The 20,660-nt window shown below is 35.9% G+C and overlaps 1 protein-coding gene across 4 annotated transcripts in view; it reads left to right on the plus strand.

Moving 5' to 3' along the window:
• Positions 1-7,929: 7,929 nt before the first annotated feature.
• SLC46A3 (solute carrier family 46 member 3) overlaps positions 7,930-20,660 on the plus strand; it is a 55,427-nt gene continuing 42,696 nt past the window's right edge. For 3 of the 4 annotated variants that reach the window (XM_074216141.1, XM_074216140.1, XM_074216136.1), the window contains exons 1-2: positions 7,930-8,053; positions 8,736-8,878. The gene's annotated coding sequence lies outside the window, so the exon portion shown is untranslated. The remainder of the gene's footprint in view (positions 8,054-8,735; positions 8,879-20,660) is intronic. The other variant, XM_074216137.1, reaches the window with a different exon arrangement.

The raw sequence follows: 20,660 nt of genomic DNA on the forward strand, positions 1-20,660 counted from the left end.
ATATATATATATAAAATATGTGTGCATGTGTGTGTGTGTTTGTGCATGGGCATATATATGCATATATACAAACTGTATATTTTATATATAGTATATATCATATACATGCAAAAATATAGGTGCATATAGATGTTAGATATGCATATTTTTATGTATGTGTATAGTACCTTACTAACTTTAGATTACCACATATAAATTAGCTGTATTGTTATTTAAACAGACTGACCAGACTAGGCCCCTTCTGCCAGAAGGAGGGTGACCAAATAAATCTAAATAATTGGAGAATTTGCCCAAAGTCTATGTGAAATCTTGTGTTTAAAAAAACTTAAAACTGTACTAGACTTTGGGACCTGCTATATAATATTACATAATATAACCAAAAATTATTACTATATAGTGCTTTCAGATTTACAAAGCATTTTCCCTAAATTATCTCATTCAATTATCACAACTATATTATGTAGGTGTGATCATTATTTACATTTTACAGATGAGAAAAGTGAGGATGAGCAAGATAAAGTGAATTAGTCAAGGCCCCAAAGCTAGTAAGAATGTTGGGCAGGATTCAAACCCTGGTCTTCCTGGCTGCAAGTCCAGTTCTCTATCCACTATACCACCCAGCTAAACCAATCAGGTGAGTGCAGAGATGGAAGAGGAGGCAATTTTCTGGCTATATCTTCTATGGGCCATGCTGTGATTCAGAAGAAAACAAAAAGACCCAGGTAGCTACGTTACAGGTTGCCTCAGATCTTCATTGTATTCTTTATTTTTTATATGAATAAATTATTAACTGGCTAAATTGCTTGTAAGTGTGACCCTTTATCAGATTCATTATCAATGACTCCCATGAAAGTGCTCTCTTAGAGGAAAGGTGCCAACATTAGTAAAGAAGGACAAACCCCTTATCATTTCCCCATAAAGATAAATTATAACATAAGCCAAATCATCAATCATTTATTAAGCCTTTGTGGTGTGTCAATTACTGTGCTAATTGCTGTAAAAACACAAAAAAGGTAAGAAATGGTCTCTGCTGTCAAGGAACTCACAGTTTAATGGGAGAAAGGACAAGTAAAATGATTGTGTAAAAATAAGACATTTACAGGATAAATTAGAAGAAATCTAAAAAGTCAGCAGTATTCGGGGGAGATTTAGGAAAGGCTTCTCTCATAGAAGGTGGAACTTTTACTGAAACTTGAAGGAAGCTGGAGAAATCACAAGATAGAGATGAGGAAAGAGAGAGAATTGTAGGCATAGGGTCAGCTGGTAAAAATTCTGTCAGGAAAGGAAGGGTCTTATACAAGGAACAGCAAGGAAGCCAGTGTCACTAGGTCATGGAAGAGAGTAAAGTGTAAGAAGATTGAAAAGGTAACAGGGGGAACCACCTTGTGAGGGGCTTTAAAAGTCAAGCATAGAAACATATATATATATATATATATATATATATGTGTATATATATATATATACACATATATATATATGTCTATCTCTGTCTCTATCTTTCTCGATCTATCTCTATAGAACAAGCTATCTATCTATCATCTATCTATCTGTCTGTCTATCTATCTATCTATCTATCTATCTATCTATCTATCATCTATCTATCTTCTGTTGGTGAAGCCTAGGACAACCAAAAATATACTTCCTGGACTCTCAGTATAACTTTTTAGAAATATGACTACAACTACTGCCATATTTTACTGTCATATATTAATAAAATCAACATTATAAATTAACATGGAAGCATACTGAATAGCATACGTGACACATAATAAATGTTTAATAAGAACTTTTTCATTCATTCATTAATATTGCATGCTTGTAGGGTTTAAGAAATCCATATATATGCATATATATACAGATTTTCTTTCTTTTCTTTATTTCTCCCTCCCTTCCTACTTTTATTTTTTCCTTTTTTTCTTCTTTTCTTTCTTTCTTTCTTTCTTTCTTTCTTTCTTTCTTTCTTTCTTTCTTTCTCTTCCACCAAAAAAATTATATAGGAGAAATTACAAATTACATCATCTGAGAGATGCAGAGTACATAAAAATAGAAGCAGTCTTGTAGCAAGAGCAAGGTAAAACCCAAGGGATGAATGGTCTATGTTTAATTGATACTAATGCTATATACCAAGATATCTAGAGTTTATTGAGTAGATTCCCTGGGAAAGATTTACAGAAGGATGTGGACAAGAGTTACACATTCTAAGATAGTAAGGATTGGTAAAGATATCTACCATTTGAGGAATGTTAATATTGATAAGGTAATAAATTCATGGAATTATTGGTACTTGGATCGAAAACTAAATCTAAAAAATTATGTATGTATATAGTTTCTAATTCTAAATATATTAGTTCATTATCATAAAAATAGATATGCATGTACAAACATCGATATGTCTATCTTCCTTTACATACATAAATAGCTATATGATACATATTTATATGATTCATGTACATAACTTTCTACTACTTCAGTACATTTCAAAGTTTGCCAAAATCTTTCCCAATAGTAATTGTAAATAATAACAATGCTAATGAAGTTATTCTACAATTTCATTTGGTCCCTGGCAAAGAAGTCAAGATGTTATTTTTTTTAAAAAAAAGAAAGTTTTGTAGCTTTTTTTGTGAAGTGGTATAAATGATGCAGCGTTTCTTTAAAAGCTTAGGAGACATAGAGACCAAGAGAAAGTGATTTTTTTAAATTTAAAATTCTTCATATTCAAATACATATATAAATCTTCACTGTTCCTACAAAGAAAGAAGATAAAATCAACAAACTTGGAATTTTGACTTGGATAAAATCAAATGTGTCTTTTTAGTACTTAAAAGATTAAAGTAATTCTACATTCCTTATGTAACAGGTGACACAAAACCCATTTGCATAAGACTTTCCTCATTGGTGGATATTGGTTACTCGTGATCCACGCCAGCATGAGGGGTAGAATTAGTGAAAGCTTGAGAGAGGAGAGATCCTGGTGTTCTGGCTTCCAGGATTAAAGGGAGACACAAGGGTGCCATTCCAGACTTACTTCAGGTCTCTGATGGCAGAGAAAGAGTGGGAAGAAGCCAACATGTAGAGAAGCCAGCATCTTTTATCATGTCCTTAACCCCAGATAACTACATTAGAGACTTCGAGGGATTTTCCCTTTGGTGAGATCTGGGACTCTCTTGGTTGAGCTGAGTTATCTCACTTCCATGGGTGAGCTCATTCAGTCTATATATTATCTGACATTTACCTTGATAGGTATGTTATTTTGATTTATGTTTATTATCTGTTTGGACAAATGGGCTTATTTACTATTGGCTAAGTGTGCTCAATGTGAAACTGGAATTTGGTGATAAGGAAGTCAAGTCTTGGATATGTAGCTATCCCATTATGGGATAGAAATCAGGAGTGTAGTCTGAATTTAAAAATTATTTCCTCTAGACTAATATTTCAAGGAGCAGACAGAAACAATTCTAATCAATATTCCCTCTCTCTGAGGAGAGCAGAGTGGTCAGTCTCTGCTCCAACCTCCTACTTCTCCTCTTGACAGGAATCAAAATTTCTCTTGAAGAAGGGTGGGAGAGGAAATTATAGGAGACAAATGGAAGACTTCTATTCTTGGCTTCCTGTGAACCATTTCTAGACAAACCTATGTGAACTTGCTTAACTGATGTGGGCAAAGCACACCACACTACTCACATATCCTATCCTCTTATTAATTTGTGTTCTACTTCCTACTGTTTAGATATTTTTGGAGACCACGTAGACTACAGGAACTTAGAAAGCTATGTGGAATTTGTTGGAAAGTAGGAAAGGAAAGATAGTAATGTCTCTTCAATTCCCCAAGGCTTTTGAACATTTACAGAGTTTCACAAGAGGAGTATTTAAGTCTTCCTGATAATACTAAAATAAAATAGGAAGCATACCTGGATATATACATATATATATATATATATATATATATATATGTGTGTGTGAATGTACATATATATGTCAAATATATATATATATGTGTGTGTGTGTGTGTGTGTACATATACAAATGTACCTAGCTAAGATATATACATGTGTATCATATTTATCATAGCAAAAACAAATCCAAATGCCTGTAGTATATATACAACCCAAAATAACTTTTCAACTTCCAGTGCAAAATATAGTTCATACCAGAAAGAATTCAATGAACTAACCCAAATGAATCTCTATTGGACTAGCTGGAAAAGATCTATGGCAGTAACTGAAGGATGGATTATAAAGTATTTATAAGAACTAATGTAAGTCACAAATTTATTTTGCCCCCAAGGAAGTTTGTTTATTGTGTGACTTCTGGGAAACTACATGGGATAATTTTCAAAAATAATTCCTGGGCGTTGCATTGTTGACAGCCAGGATAAACATTCCATCCCCCTGGATCAAAGAAACTTCACCATCAAAGAAAGGACAGACAACATCAGGAAGCAAATCCTTTTGACTACCTGAGAAATGTCTTCATGAGAAAAGTCCCGCCTAAAATATTTTGGAAAACATCATTAAGCTTTTGGGATCCCAGCTGTCTTCTGAATACAAATTTGTTCAGGAAAGGATTTTCCTGGATTATTTACAAAAGTGTCTGACACCAGCAACCTTTGAGAAGATTAGAGAGTGAATGAAAGCACAGGGTGATGGACAGAGCACTAGAACTGGAGTTAGGGGATCCAGGCTCTGATCCAAACTCTCCTATTTACTACCTAGGTGATTTTAAGCATATTCATTTATCTCTATGAGCTTGAAGTCAGGAAAACTTATCTTCCTGAGTTCAAACCCAGCCTCAGATACTTACTAGTTGGATGACTCTGGGCAAGAGTTTCTTACCTCAGTTTCTTCATCTGTCTGCCTCAGTTTCTTCATCTGTAAAATGAACTGAAAAGGGAAATGGCTAACCATGCCAGGACCTTCTACAAGAGAACCCTAAATGGAATCACAAAGAGCTGGACAAGACTAAAAATGACTGAACAGCAACAACAAAATAAGCAGGCTGAATTGTTGTTTATCTTCATTTCAAAGAGGACCAATGATAGGGTAATGTTTTGACTTACGATGAATTAGACTTAAGTGAGACAGAGTTGCTCAAATTCATCATCCTTGCTCTCTCTCCCAGAATCATTGAAGTCCAGTGGCAAGACAAAAGTCAGGACAATTGGCAATGGCCAGAATGCAGTGGATGACCTTGGTGTCTTCAATATCTGACCAGGCTCTAAGTAGTCCATAATGCCTTCTTCAGTCACCTCCATGACTATTGTAACAAATTGTTCTTATCTGCTCATTCTGTCTTCCCATGCTTGGGATAGACATTCCCTAACTCACTGATGGGTTTGAGACCTGTCAGTTACCCTCAACCTGCTTTATCTTCCTGTCTGCTTAAATTGGCTTACTAGAAGATAGACACTGGGCATGTTATAGCTTCTTAGAGTCATGGGGGAGAGTTGAGTGAAGGAGAACATCTGAGAGGGCTGGACTTGATGACCCCTAAAGTACCATCCAGTTCTAAAATATGTTAATCTGTGACCCTTTGTTTGTGTGATAATCTAAAATCTTGTGCATAAATGCATTCATTCATTCAATAAACATTAAGTAGCCACTATGTGCCAAAAACTATGCTAAGTACTGGGAATACAAAAAGAGATTAAAAAAGTTCTGCCCTCAATTCAACTCAATACAACAAATATTGATAAATATCTGCAAGCTAAGAGCAGACAGATACAAAGTTAGAAAGCAAAAACAATATTTATCAAAATTATAATGAGCAACACCAATGCCATGTCCAAAGCAAGAATGGTAAAAAGTTGATCAGGGGTACAGGTAACCAGATACCAGCCCACAAGAGGAAAAGAAGAGACAAAAAAGTTGAGAAGTACTCACAGATGTAGGGTGAAAAAGGAATCATATGGGTCAATAAAGGAATTCGCCACAATGCAATATCTAATAGTTTTCTATTTTAATGAATTAATTCTGTTGATAAAACATTTTTGAAGGATTATAAATATTGACTATGCCCTTTAAATATAATGTTCTCTATGTTCAGTACTCTCTTTCCCTGTTTCAGTGGCAAATCTAGAGCTTACCCTTAAAGGGATTAGATTCTCCTTGGAGACACAGACTAATAAATTGGTAAGTATAAAATAAATTCAGGTAGTAAAGGGGTGGCTAGGTGGCTCAGTGGATAGAGCACCGGCCCTGGAGTCAGGAGTACCTGAATTCAAATCCAGCCTCAGACACTTAATAATTACCTAGCTGTGTGGCCTTGGGCAAACCACTTAACTCCATTGCCTTACAAAAAAAAAATTGAGGTAGGAGAAAACTAGAGTGTTTTCCTGTAGGGGATGGCACTTGAAATGAATCCGGAAAAAAGCAAAGTATTCAAAGTATTACAACAGGTGAAGTTGAGTGAGTGCCTTCCAGGCATGGAATACCTATACAAAAGAAAGAGGTATGAGATGGAAGGAATGTCAGACTCAAGGAAGACGAAATAGATCAGCTTGTTAGGAATATTCGGCATGTATGCACAGAGAAGGCAGGTAATACCCAAAAAGCTTATGGAATTTTTATTAACTGCTGTTACTAAAAGAGGAAATGAAAATGAGCCAAACAAGAGAAAATGATGTGGGCTAGTTTCTTTTAGAAAGCAGAAGTTGTATACCAGAACAAGAAAATAGCAGAGGTGCACTTGGAACATATGCTACTTATAAATCTAGGCTCAGGCAACGTCATGTCATTAATTCGATTTCCTAATTCACCTAGGAAAAATAATTACCAGCTTTCCCTTTTCTTAAATCTACCTGCCAACAAAGATACACTATCCTTCCTTGAGAGAGGGGTGATATCTAAACATAACCTTGAGGAGATTAGCCATCTCAGAAATCTATGTCTATCTGTGAAGTTGATGTATAAATATGGGCTTAGAAACATAAGAACAAAAAACCTAAATAATATAACACTGAGGACTTCAGTTTACACTGAGACAGCATAATCCCTGAGTGTCCGCTCTTGACATAACTAAAAGTTATGGAACAGAGTCAGAGGCAGGATAGACCATATCTATATATATATATCTATATATATATAGATATATATGTATAGATAGATAGAGAGAGAGAGAGAGAGAGAGAGAGAGAGAGAGAGAGAGAGAGAGAGAGAATGAGAGAATTGATGGTAACATTCATGCTTTGTACCTCACATGCCATAGGATCATAAATTAAGAGCAGGATGGGGGACTTTAGACTCAACTTCCTAATTTTGCAGATGAGGGAACTAAGGCCCAGGAAGATTAAATACATTTCTCAAGGTCACACAGAGGCAGAGATAGATCACCTGACTCCAAATCTAGCATTTTGTCTACCATGCTACACAGATTGCAATGAAAACACTGTGTAAATCTTAAATGATCGTCATTTAAATGTGAGTTATTTCTTTTCTCCTGATCAGGAAGCTAAACAAAAAGGTTCTCATAAAGGTTGTGAAAAAAATTGTAGTTTTAATTAGAATAGTTTCGTAAGGAACTTGAAAAGGGTAGGAAACTCTTGCCTTAAAAAAATAGTTTTGTGGCAAGCTTAGTAACGTTTACTGACCTTATCCAAATGAAGAATGAAGGGAATTTTTAGATATGTCAAAATACAAAGCATCTAGTCTCAGAAAGATGAAAAAATTCTATTATCTTTAGCCATCCTAATTTATAACTTTACAGCAATAGTTGCAAGAGAGTAGTGATCATCTCCTGCTATACAGACATTCCTTTCTCCCCTATATCTTCCCCGAGTAAGACCAAAAACACCAATGAAAATAGGTAACAAGAATTGATGGAGTGCTATTGGGCAGAGCTAATAAAGAGTTATTATTACTGAGAATGAAGTCTCTCTTGATCATGTCATGTGACTAGACTTTTCTTCTTATGTACTTCCTCCCTCTTAACTTCTGTTTATCAGCCATCATGGAACCTGCTAGGCATTGGGATAATATAGCTAAAGAATTCTACCCTTTTCCCTTCTAGACCTGGACCTCTAAAGAGCATTGAGTGCAATACAAAAGAGAGAAGACAGGTAAGGAAACAAAGACTGAAATTTGTTTTTGAATCAATAACTGAAACATGTTTTAATGGGGAACACTGATAAAATGGGAAGAATGTTAGTTCTGAACTGAAGGTATTTGGGTTCTAATCTCAATCTTGCCACTGATTCTTTTTGTTAGCTTCCAGTAAATGTGATATTACTAAGTGAAAACACTAGGAGGGAATTGCCCTCTTATTCTAATAAAAGTTTGAAAAAATTTTTCTTGATTAATCCTTTCTTTAATAAAATTTCTTCAAAAGGAAGAAAAGTAAGGTCTTTAGAAATGCAAACAGATTACTTAAGAAGCACTCTTTGGACTCTAACTCACTGGACTTTCTCCCAATTTCTTTAAGATGAGATTTTTTTTCTTTTAGGAAAATCAATCTTCTAGAATATAGAAACCTCAGTCCCTTTAAGATTTCAAATAGTCAGCTGTCAATGACAAATTTTATTTCTGATTTTGTAACTCCTCTGGAAACTGCAGAGTAAGCCTTGAAATAACAAAAGAGAAGTTTAAAGCTCATGCTGATAATGAGGGTCAGTAAACTGGAAACTAAAAAAACTACAGATAATGAGAGTAAACAAATCCTGTCTAAGGCTCCTTGCTCTCACAGGGTTGTATTATGGGGACTTTAATGGAATTTGATCAGTCTCCCTTCTCCATCTCACACAGGCTTCAGTTTTAAGGAAGGGCACATTCATAGGTCACAACCCCCAGGGAGTGAAGATGAGGAAGTTGTTGCTCCACTGGCGATCTCACAGCTGGCATCTGTGCCTGTGAATCTCCTAATGTGACATGTCAGGAGGTAACTACAGGTAGGATTGTCATCTGAATTTTTCAAGAAGTTAAGGTTCAAAGAGGTTAAGAGACTTAACCCTGGTGACATAAGAATAAAGAATCAGAACTGGAACTCAAGTTCAGTGGTTGACTACAACATATTGTTTATCATTTACCCAGGGCTTCTCAATGCCTCAAGGAACTGGGCATCTAACTTCCTATGTTTATATTGACTTAGGCTCACATTTTTCAGATGCCTTCTTCCAATATGTTTTTTGCTATTGTTGATGATGTTGTTGTTCCTACCCCATCATGATCTTTATAGATAGAGATGTCCTAACAGTTTGGTGTCATAGACAGCTTAGTTTATTATTTTCTTCATCTGTAAAATGGGGGTATAACACTTATGTTCCTACATCCTAAGATTGTTGAGAAGAACAACGAGATAATATATGTAAAAGCACTTTGCAAACCTTAGAGTGAGATGGAAATTCCAGGTAACTATCATAACTTTAAAATAGATCATTGAATTTATTTCTTTTGAAGTTTATTTTCTTCTCTGGGCTATGTCTGGCAGTAATATGTTCTGTCCTTATCAATGAGATCAGAAGTTCTTGTAAAGCAGAAGAAGAGAAAAAGTTTAGGTGACCAACTTTCTCCTATATGTATGTTTATGTGTATAAGATATACCTGTATGTGTATTACCTATGTAGCTTAGAAGTTTTAAAATGATATCACCATAGTTTAATTTGGAAGTGATTCTAGTCATGCTTTGGAAAATGTCACAGTCATACATAAGTATTCATTCACGATTCACCTGCCATCTGGAGTATTTTAATGAATTGTAACTGTAAATAGACATAGTGCCTGGTTTCATGAAATAAAGTGTCCTGCCTTTCAGATACATTTACTGCCCTCAACCTTAGACCTCTCTTCCCTGTCCTAAAGAAATTGCTTTGGTTCAATTACAACAAATCTATGTCATAACATTGTGATCAATAGTAGGAATAAGACATGTTACCCAGAGGTACTACATGTTCACCATAGGTTTTGGATATTTCTAGTAAAGGTGGTAGGAAGAAGGTTACCAGGTGGCAGTGAGGATGGAAATAATATGACGTCTGTACGTGATATGATACTCATTTTTCTGAAATAAAGAATCTTGTGAAAGGAGGAATTATGACTCTTATTTATAACTACTTTTCATAAACATCCCCAAATTCCAAGCATAAAACAAAAGACATGAATCATATCACAGCGGGCGCTAGCACTGGGGAAGTGGCCCTTGTGAAGATTGCTTCCGTAATTTGGACTCCATAATGCATGAGAATTGCTCTTGGAAGATCTGTAGGAAGCTGATAATGACTTATTTAACTCTAGTATCACTATGAAAAATCTGTTTTTTAATCAAGAGCATTTCCTCAACTAAAAAAACAGAGTCATGTATCCAGACTCTGACTTAGTTTCATTTGGTGATGATTGGAAAAGCTGAATTATATGGATGATAATCTGGTTTTTAAATTATAGCATCCTGTGCTCAGAATGACCTTTATCTGACAGGATGGGACACCAAGGGGAAGTGGAGTTGGTAGCCACCCATGTGTTACTAGTTGAGGTGGGTAAGGAAGATCAACTTGCCCAAAAATATCTCTCACAAAAATCAGTTGACCAGTCAGCTAGCATTTGTGCCTGATCTGTAGTAGAACCTTCCAATCTCATATTGGTCTGATCAGTCACAGTTGTGCCTTCACCCCAACATAATGATGTAATTTTGGTCCTCTTCGAAAACGAAGGACAACAACCAACCAACAAACAAATCAAACAACCATTTAGCACCTATCTTCCAGTTGTGTGCTAAGCACACAAAAGTCTGGTAAAGGTACTAGAAATCCTACATTAGAAATATGTATTTTTAGATGAAGGCATTGTTGATATATCCTAGCAAGGGTATGAAATCAAGTCATCATTACTTACTAACAAATTAGTATGAATGATTTTATTGGGTTAGAGGTAATAAACGATTTTCTTGGCCATAAGCCTAATGAGGAATTGCAAAGATGTTCTATGAACCCAAAGTTGTATGAGTTACCTTTTAAATACTTGTCTTTAGACTGCCACTACATAGAATGGAGCAAGGAGAATTGTGATAATTGACAATGCTTATCAGAAAATGGAAGGAGGATGAGCTCAACTATATAGAAGTGATAAGAAAGTGCATGTGAATTCAAAGGCCAGGGAAGGGAGGGATGGAAGATAAGAAAAAATGACATAGGAGCCATGTGTTAATTAGTCAGGGATAAAAGGTCAGAGGTATTCTGGTGGGCAATAGTTGAAATTTAAAAGAAAATGGGCATAAACATATTGTATTAACTAGAAAGACTTAGCAATGTCAGCATTTAGGTAATGAGTATAGTGGTTCATTTTGCAATGCAACACAGTATTCTTCAGTCATGTCCAGCTCTTCATGACCCCAACTGGGATTTTCTCAGCAAAAATATTGATGTAGTTTGCCATTTTCTTTGCTTATTCTATAGATGAGGAAAATGAGGCAAACAGGGGGGACTGACTTGTCTAAGATCACACAGCTAGTGTCTGAGGCTGGAAATGAACTCAGGTCTTTCTGACTTCAGACCAGGTACTCTATCTACAACATCACCTAATATGTTATTTTACTGAAGTTGATTTTGAAAGATTAATGAGAGCAGATAGGAAAGAGTGCTTATTATAATGACTCAGGTAGTTCAATCACTGCTTTGATGCACCTTCCTTGAATTGAACTCCCAGGGATAAACTCTTAGAATCTCTGAGACAGATTCTATAGCAGCTGCTGTCTTCACTTAAGGCCACCCTATGGAAGGAGGTCATCAAATACCAAAACTTAAAGAAAACTAGTCAATATTCCACTGGTCACAAAGACTATTACCTGGGAAATCCTGCATACAGGTCTAAGAATCTTCCAGCCATCAGAGTTTTTAAAGTTTGAAGGTCATCAAACTAAAAGGGTATGGCAGCCAGTATTCAGTGGTAATGGCTAGATCCAGTGAGACATAAAGGTCATTATTGAAGTGAACCCTCATGAGAGGTGTGGGAAGGAAAGCTCAGGGTGGGAAGGAAAGGATTAGATAAAGGAGCACCAGTACATGCCTGTTATTGCTTCCAAGAAAAGAAAGAGATAAAAGTGACTGGAATCATTCAGTTTCACAACTTCAAAGTCACAACCTTTTCAATACTCACTTGGACTCAACCCATTTAGTCAGTCTATTAATAAGTCTTGCCATTTCTACTTTCATAGCATCTCTTGTATATGTTCCCATCTCTCTCCTTACATAACCAACTCCCTGGTGCAGGCCCTCATCACTTAACGAGTGGACTATTCCATTAACCTTCTGGCTGGTTCCCCTGCCTCAAGTCTCTCACCACTACAGTTTATGCTCTATCCAAAATGAAATTCCTGAAGTCACAGAGCCAACCATCTCACCTCTTCTCTCACATTAAATAAACTCCAGTGGTTCCCTATTGCCTCCAGGATCATATATAAATTTTCCTACTTGGCTCCTTCTTACCTTTCCTATCTTCTTATTACTTTATTCTCTGTTTACTCTTCCACAGTGGTGTCAAACTCAAATAGAAACTAAGGGGCCATTAAGTCATATCTAAGTACCCCTGCAAGCCACAAACTGACTCAGAAAGTACATATTAACATTATCTATATTCTAATTATTTTTATTTATTTTGATAAATGTTTTCCAATTACATTATAATCTGGCTTGCTGCATTAAGGAGTGTTATTGTCCAAGTATGTATAACATCGACACCTCTGTCCTACAGTCCAGTGACACTGACATTTTTGCACTTCTTTCTAAAATGAAATCCATTTCTGATTCTTGATTTTTCATTGTCTATGTCTCAAATCTTGAATGCTCCCCCTTCTCTTCTCCTCTAGGCTTTCCTGGGTTCTTCCAAATCCCTACTCGTATTGCTTTCTGTGGGAGGCCTTTCTTGATCTCTGCACTGTTAATGTCTTTCCTTTCAGACTATCTTTCATTTAGACTGCATACATATCTTGTTTGTACATGGTGATTTGTATATTGCCTCCCCCATTAGGAAGTGGGCTACTGGAGAGGAGGGACTGTGTTTTTGTCTTTCTTTGACTCCCCAACATTTAACAAGAAATTCTTTTTGATAGACTGATTATTAAGTGAGCTGCAGTACCAGGGACAGAAAGAAAGTGAATTTACCCTTTCATCATCTTCCAGTGAAGTGGAATGAGAAAGAGGAGTCTAAAATGGGAAATGCTATCACAAGAAAGGCTTTCAGGGCACCTGAGTTGAAGCCCTCAGGAGACTTGGGATGCCAGGCCCTCTTTAGGTTAGAACCACCTACAGTCATAAACTGAAGGATAAATTAGCATTTTGGAAAAACTAACCAAGTCCATCCCTGTTGTATCACCAGGAGGAAACAGAGAGTCCATTGAGGCTTGATCCTGGCAGTATATCTGTGAGATTCTGGTACCAGTTCCTGACTGTCTTTCCCTGTAGTCATTGTGGTGGAGCTTCTTATTTGGCATCTGTAATGAGGGAGTAGGGAATTTCCCAAGGCAACTGATTTCATTTTCAAATAATTGTGATTCTTAGAAAACTATTCATTAAACTGCCCCAAAAGCATTTATTTTTAATTCAGGTCTATTGGTCCTAGTTCTGCCCCATTGGACCCTGGAAGAAATTGTCAGTTCATGTTCCATATGACTAGCCTTCAAATATTTGAAGGCTGAAACCAGATTTTCCCTTAAGGTTCTTTAAAGCCAACTTCATAGTCAGTGTGGTGCTAATGGAAAGCATTTGGACTTAGAGTCAGAAGCCCTGAATTCAAATTCAGGTTGTATATTTCATTTTAAATCACTTAACCTCTCTTAATCTCAGTTTCCTTATCTGTAAAATGGTGATAATAAATAATAATAATAATAATAATAATAATAATAATAATAGTCCCTCTCTCCAAGGGATGTTATGAGGATCAAATGAAATAATATGCAATGATCTTTGCAAATCTTATATTACTTTAAAAGTACTAGCTATCATCATCAACATTATCATTTTCATCATTATGAAATTACTTAGCATCCTCATTTCCTTGTCTTGGATGTAATCTGTTTCTGTTAAAGTTCCTCCCTGAATTGTTCAGCACTGAGCAAAATGCTCAATATGTTCTCTAAGCAGGGAAAACATTAAGGATGTCCTAACCTCCTTTGTTCTAGCTAGACATTATATTTCTATTGATGTAACTTAAGTTCCATGAACTTTCTTGGCTGTGAGTCATCCTGATGACACATATTGAATTTTGATTCTATTACATTTCCCATGTCTTTTTCATATGAATTTGTATTTGACCAAGTTTACCTTCAATCTAAGATTCTGTAGTTGATTTTTTTAAAAAATAGTTTGTTAATTTCTTTTAAATTACCCATTATTGCACTCTGACAAGAATTTTGTGGGTCACAGTTGTCATCTAGCTTTTCAACTAAATGAATTTGCCTCTTAAGCCATTTATGTTCTCATTAATGTCATTGCTATACATACTGAACTAAAAGGAGCATAGAGGGGCAGCTAGGTGGCATAGTGGATAAAGCACCAGCCTTGGAGTCAGGAGTACCTGGGTTCAAAGCTGGTCTCAGACACTTAATAATTACCTAACTGTGTGGCCTTGGGCAAGCCACTTAACCCCGTTTGCCTTGCAAAAAACCTAAAAAATAAAATAAAAAAATAAAAGGAGCATAGAGATACACCTGTGGTAAATCACTAGAGACCTCGAATCAAGATGATATTGATTCTCATTAGTCTATATTTTTGGAATCAAGACATTCAATCTACTACAATCCACCTAGTTGTGCTATAATTCTGAGAGAACTTATCAAATGTTTCACCTTAACCCATGATAGTATGTGTGGAGTGTGGGAAAGGTCAACCATTTTCCTCGTTTAACAATTTCCTTGATGTCATTTCCCACATCTACCAATTTAGCATGTGTTGTCAAGAAGGAAAAGTAGGTTATTTTTTCAAGGACTTCTCATTGAAGTCATAAGGGCTTGTAATGATTACCATTTCCCTTTCTAAGTACTACTTGTATCATCCCTTTAATGGTCTATTCTAGAATTTTTCCAGGAATTTTTGTCAAGTTTATGTTCCAGAATCTTACCTTTTTCTACTTTTTGAAAATCATATTTGCCTACATCAATTGCATTCATTTGAATTGTCTAAGGAAAATTCTAAAGATCACTTGGCAAGATAAGGTACCAGAAACAAAATCCTTTCTTGAGCTGAACTGCTAAGTATTTAAACTTTACTGCAGAGCCCAAATCTGTTGGGCTGGCCATGTTGTTAAAATGTCAAACATAATTTTGCCTAAAAGACTATTTTATGGAGAATTTATTCAAGGAAGGCACTCATGTGATGGTAGGAAGAATCAATACAAGGATGCTCTCAAGTTCTCTCTGGAGAACATTGGAATCAATGGCATGACATAGAAGACACCGACAAAGGAATTGGCAAAGCATGGCTTGCTTGCATCAAAGAAGGCACTGTGTACTATGAACAAAGCAGAATTACATTAGCTCAAAAGAGAAATGAGATGTACATGTTTAGAGACATCTTCACTCCAAATATTCACATGGGCTATTTATGCCTGACCTGGAGTAACTAAAGCCTTCTGGGATCATATTAGTTTGATCAGTCACAAGATGGACATTGTTATTGATTCCATAATAGTGATGCCATTTTGGTCCTCTTTGAAAAGGAAGGACAACAACCACCATTTGCAACCTTTGTCATCCTCTGGTTGCCCTTTGATAGCAGCCTCCCAGTTTACTTTGCAGACTCCTTCTGCCCCTTATAATTCTGCATTTATCTTCTTTTAACAGGATTTATCTTCTTTAACAACATTCTTATCATTTTATTCCCTGGCACAAAAAAAGTCTGAGTGGATCACTACTTTTCATAACCAGTTCAGATATTTTTTGTCTTACTTTCAAGATCTTTTATAACCTCACCTGAATTTACTTATCCAAATATACCTCCCATTTTTATCCAACATGCTTACATCTCCAATTTAGACAATCATAACAACTCTAACAATATGAAGAATTGAATGCAATAATTTTAGGATTTCAAAGAATCCTACAAAGCATCATAATAAAAATAATTCACATTTTATGAATGAGGAGCAGAAACTATAAGGTTAAATGACTTGACCAAGATCATAAAGTTAGAAAGTGAAGCTAGATTTGAACTGGGATCCCTCTGACTCCTGGTGCAGTCCCATATCTCACCACTCTGCCACCTAGCTTCTATTTTATGGTAACTTATTTTCATTGTCAACTCCAAGACTTTACTCATCCTATTCAAATAGTTTCCTTTTTCCCTCCTGTCTTTAGAAATTAAACCCCAACAAGTAAGAAAAGCAGCTTCTAAAAACAGAGGCGAGAGAGAGAGAGAGAGAGAGAGAGAGAGAGAGAGAGAGAGACTTACATACTTTACATACTTACATACTTAGATGGATATTTAGCATGGTAGAAAGAGCAATGGCCCTGGAGTCAGGAGTACCTGAGTTCAAATCCAGCCTCAGTCACTTAATACTTAGTTGTGTGACCTTGGGAAGTCACTTAACCCCATTCCCTTGCAAAACTCCCCCCAAAATGGATAGATACTTATGCATATATATATATATATATACATATATACATAATACATACATATATATATTATTCAACTCAAAATTATTTGTTAAATATCTACTATATTTATGATACTGTGGTTCACACTGGGAGAGATTCAAAGTTTAGATAAAGACACAGTCCCTGCCTTCAAAGGAATAAAATAGCAACCTCAGTAGTTACAAGAGACAATATTATAGGATAACAAAGTTCTCTGTGTGTTCCAAAGTGGAAGATCATTATCCTCTTGAGAATCATGGAGGAGACATCATTAAAGTTGGGTTTGAATGAATAATTAGGAATTTGACAATTAGAAAAAAGGAAGGAAGACATTATCAGCATAGAAGATAATGTGAGGAAGTATGGAAGTGGAAAGTAATTCAGTTAGACATATCATTGAACATGTACAGAAGAGAGGATGGCTATAGACTTTAGAAAGTTTTAAATGATAAGAAAAGAAGTTTAAATTTCATTTGGTAAGCAATAGGAAGTTCCCGAATAGATGAAATAACTATTCTATGCAAAGGAAGAATTATGTAGGATGTAATGTAAAACAGATTAAAGGTGGAAAAGACAGGACAGGGAAAAATTTTTAGGAAGGTGTACACAGTAGTCTAGGTGGTTGATAATGTTACTTTAGGTGGAGGAACTGAGAATAGAGAGAAGTTCTGATATATGAGACATTGTGGAGGTGGTGTCACTAGCACTTGGTGATTGACTAGTTATAAGCATTGAGGGAGAAGAAAGAATCAGAATTTTCTATTTCAAACATAAAAAACAGGATGAATATGATGACATCAAAAGGGTTCATTTGTGGTGACAGTAGAACATTAGGATGGAAATATCCTTTACAGAAGTTGGAGAAGTGGTCCTGAATTCAGAAGAAAAATCAGTGCTTGAGATTCATACTGGAGAATCATATGAAGTTGACAGCTGAAATTGTAGGAGGGACTAAGGTCACCAAAGAAAAGAGAATGGAGAAAGAGAAGAGAAACAAATACCAAACCTTGGGCAACATCCACAGGAAAGAGTTGAAAAGAGGAGGAAGAGATAGTAAAGGAAACACGGAAGGCACAGTTAAAGAGACAGGAAGAGAATCAGGAGAGTATAGTATCTTTAAAGTCAAGAAAGAAGAAAGAATCCAATAGGAGGAGGAGATTGATTTTTGTCAAAAGCAGAAGAAAATTCGAGGCAGGAAATGATGGTTTTGATTGTTGTTGTTTTTTAAGTCATTGAATTTGATTATTAGGAAGTCATTGATGTCTTTTGAAAGAATAATTTGATATAATATTGACAGAAGTCAGGCTAAAAGGAGATAAGGAGAGAGTAGGAATAAGATTTGGGTACTTTTCAAAGTAGTTTAGTTTTGAAAGAGATGGATATAGGATGATAACTGGAGAGGTTAGAAGGTCGAGGAAAAATAGAAAGGTGGGTATTATCCTAGACAACTAGGTGGCATAGTGGATAGAAGAGTCAAGAAGACCTGAGTTCATAACCCTTCCAGGTACACATATTAGCAGTGGAACTCAAGGCAAGTCACTTAATCTCTTTAAGCTCCATACCTATAAAATGAGGGAGGAAAATTTAGGGAGAGGATTGTATTTAATGCTTTCTAAAATCCCTTTCAGTTCTAAATCTATAATCCTATGACCCAAAGACAAAAATGAACACATTGGAAATACAAATTAGGGGACAAGAGATACTAGGGAGCTGACCATGGAATAATGGTTTGATATAGGGTCAAGTGAAGCTAAAGGAATCTAGAATAATGAACCAGAGGGCATAATGAGGATGACAAATAGACTTAGTGTGTAAGAGTGGAAGAATTGGAAATACAGGAAACTGTGGTTTAAGACTTGACTTTGAAAGCTCCTTAGCTTAATACTAAGAAATGATGACACTATGTGAAAGTCTTGAAAATAACCTGAATGTGATCTAGGACTCAAACTCATTTGCATAAGACTATCCTCAATGACAAACAATGATCATTCAATGCTTTGAGCCCCAGTGAGGTTAAGGCTTGGGGGGGGCGGGGAAGAAAGCCTTGCCCTGCTAGATTACAGCTTAACTCTTTTAAACTCAGCTTCAAAGGCCTGAAAAAAAAGTCTAGGCCCTCAAAAACTATGACAAAACCTTACAGCCCTTTCCTCATATTTATCAACAATATTCTTTTTTAGCCATTCCCCTTCCACTGAAGACTGTTAAATTTATAAATAACATCTGTTATCATTTAGTCAAACACTTATTTAGTGTTTACCATGTGTATTCTACTAAGTTTTGGTTAATATAAGTAGAAGGAAAGATAGTTCCTGTCCACAATGAGCTTATTTTCTTTTTAAAAAATTTAATCTTTTTTTAACATTCATTTTAAAATTTTTAGTTCCGAAATATCTCTTTCTCTATACTTCACCAGTCATCAAAAAGGTAAGTAATATGATTTCAATTATACATGTGAAGTCATGCAAAATTTATTTTCATATTCTTTAGTCATTTTTGGTCCTGCACAACTCTTCATGACCTCATTTGGCAATTTTCTTGGCAAAGATACTGCCATTTTCTTCTCCAGCTCATTATATAGATGAGGCAAACAAGGTTAAGTGAATTGCCCATGATCATGCAACTATTAAGTGTCTGTGCCAAATTTGAACTCATGTCTTCCTGACCTTAGGCCTGGTACTTTATTCACTCTGCCACCTTGCTGCACCAAATGGAGTTTCCATACCTAATAAAAATGGTTTTAACTCCAGCAGGCACAAGCTGTTCAAAGATGCACTGAGTTAATGGAAAATAACTGTAGAAACCTTATTATAGACATATATTATATATATGGAAATAGATATAGATATAGCTAGCTAGATAGGTAGATACAAAGATAGACAGATGAGAGATAGATAGATAGATAGATAGATAGATAGATAGATAGATAGATAGACTGTGATTCTTTGGAATCATCCCATGAGACTTTGAGAACTGAGCATCAATAATTTTTGTTTTACCTAAACAGGGTTTTAGAATAGGAAACAACACTCATTTGCTCTGCCTGCTCAGGGGCTCCTATGGGTCAACCCATATTGTTTGCTATAAGATATCTTTGCTACAAGATGCTACAAGCATTAGGGGGTTCTGCCATATTTCCCATGTCCTTTGAACCACAGAGCAATACTGTGCAAATAAACTGTGGGAAACTATTTTTTTAAAAAGAACAAAAATAAATACTCATGCAATACTGATTGATTGACTTCTAAATCAATATAACTTGATTTAAAAGAATTTGTATCAATCTGTTCACCCAAAGGAGCTCCAGAGTATCCCAATATCTTGGCAATCAGCCAGTCTGGGTCTCATTGGACACATTCAGGCCACATTCCTGAATCAAATATCAAGTATGCAGGTATTGAACTGGAAATCATACAGTAAAGGCAGAGACTAAGGATACCTTCTTGAGACTTTCCTCTGTGGCTGAACTGTAAGGAAATCATCTGGACCAAAGGAGATTCATGTTTCCTTCTGATCTCACACACCTGGGACTTCAGGGGATGGGGGTAGAGGGTAGGAAATCAATGTTTGTATCACACACTGTGAGGCAAACTGGAAGAGTACCTAACTCCCCACAACAGATGGAAAGCCACTTAGGGGTTAGAAGTGTAAAAATCTCTGTGACAGTCAGAGAGCTGTGCTGTAATCTTCATTTCAATGGAGACTGAATCCATGACAGACATCAGTGTGACACATGCACATTTAGATGCTTTTATGTGTCTGGGATTTCATGAATGTGGACACTCCTTTCACTGAAGCAGATTGTGATCCCTTTGTACCTTTTTATCCTGTGCTATTCATCCAATTTAATTCCATAAACATTACTAGCCTTTTACTGCATGCACAGCACTATATTAGGTACTGGGGATGGGCACTGGAACTTACATTCCATTGAATGAATATAGCATGTATACATATACATGTATATGGTTTCTTTGTTAAAGGAACTTTACTTAGTCATGTTTTACCTTTCTTTTAGACTGAGAGTCAAGAAAACCTGAGTTCAAATCCAGGCTTAGACATTACTTAGCTCTGTGACCCTGAGCAAGTTACTTAAACTGTCTCATAGCCTCATCTAT

The sequence above is a fragment of the Macrotis lagotis genome, chromosome 1 (assembly GCF_037893015.1).
Source record: "Macrotis lagotis isolate mMagLag1 chromosome 1, bilby.v1.9.chrom.fasta, whole genome shotgun sequence".
Lineage (NCBI taxonomy): Eukaryota > Metazoa > Chordata > Mammalia > Peramelemorphia > Peramelidae > Macrotis > Macrotis lagotis.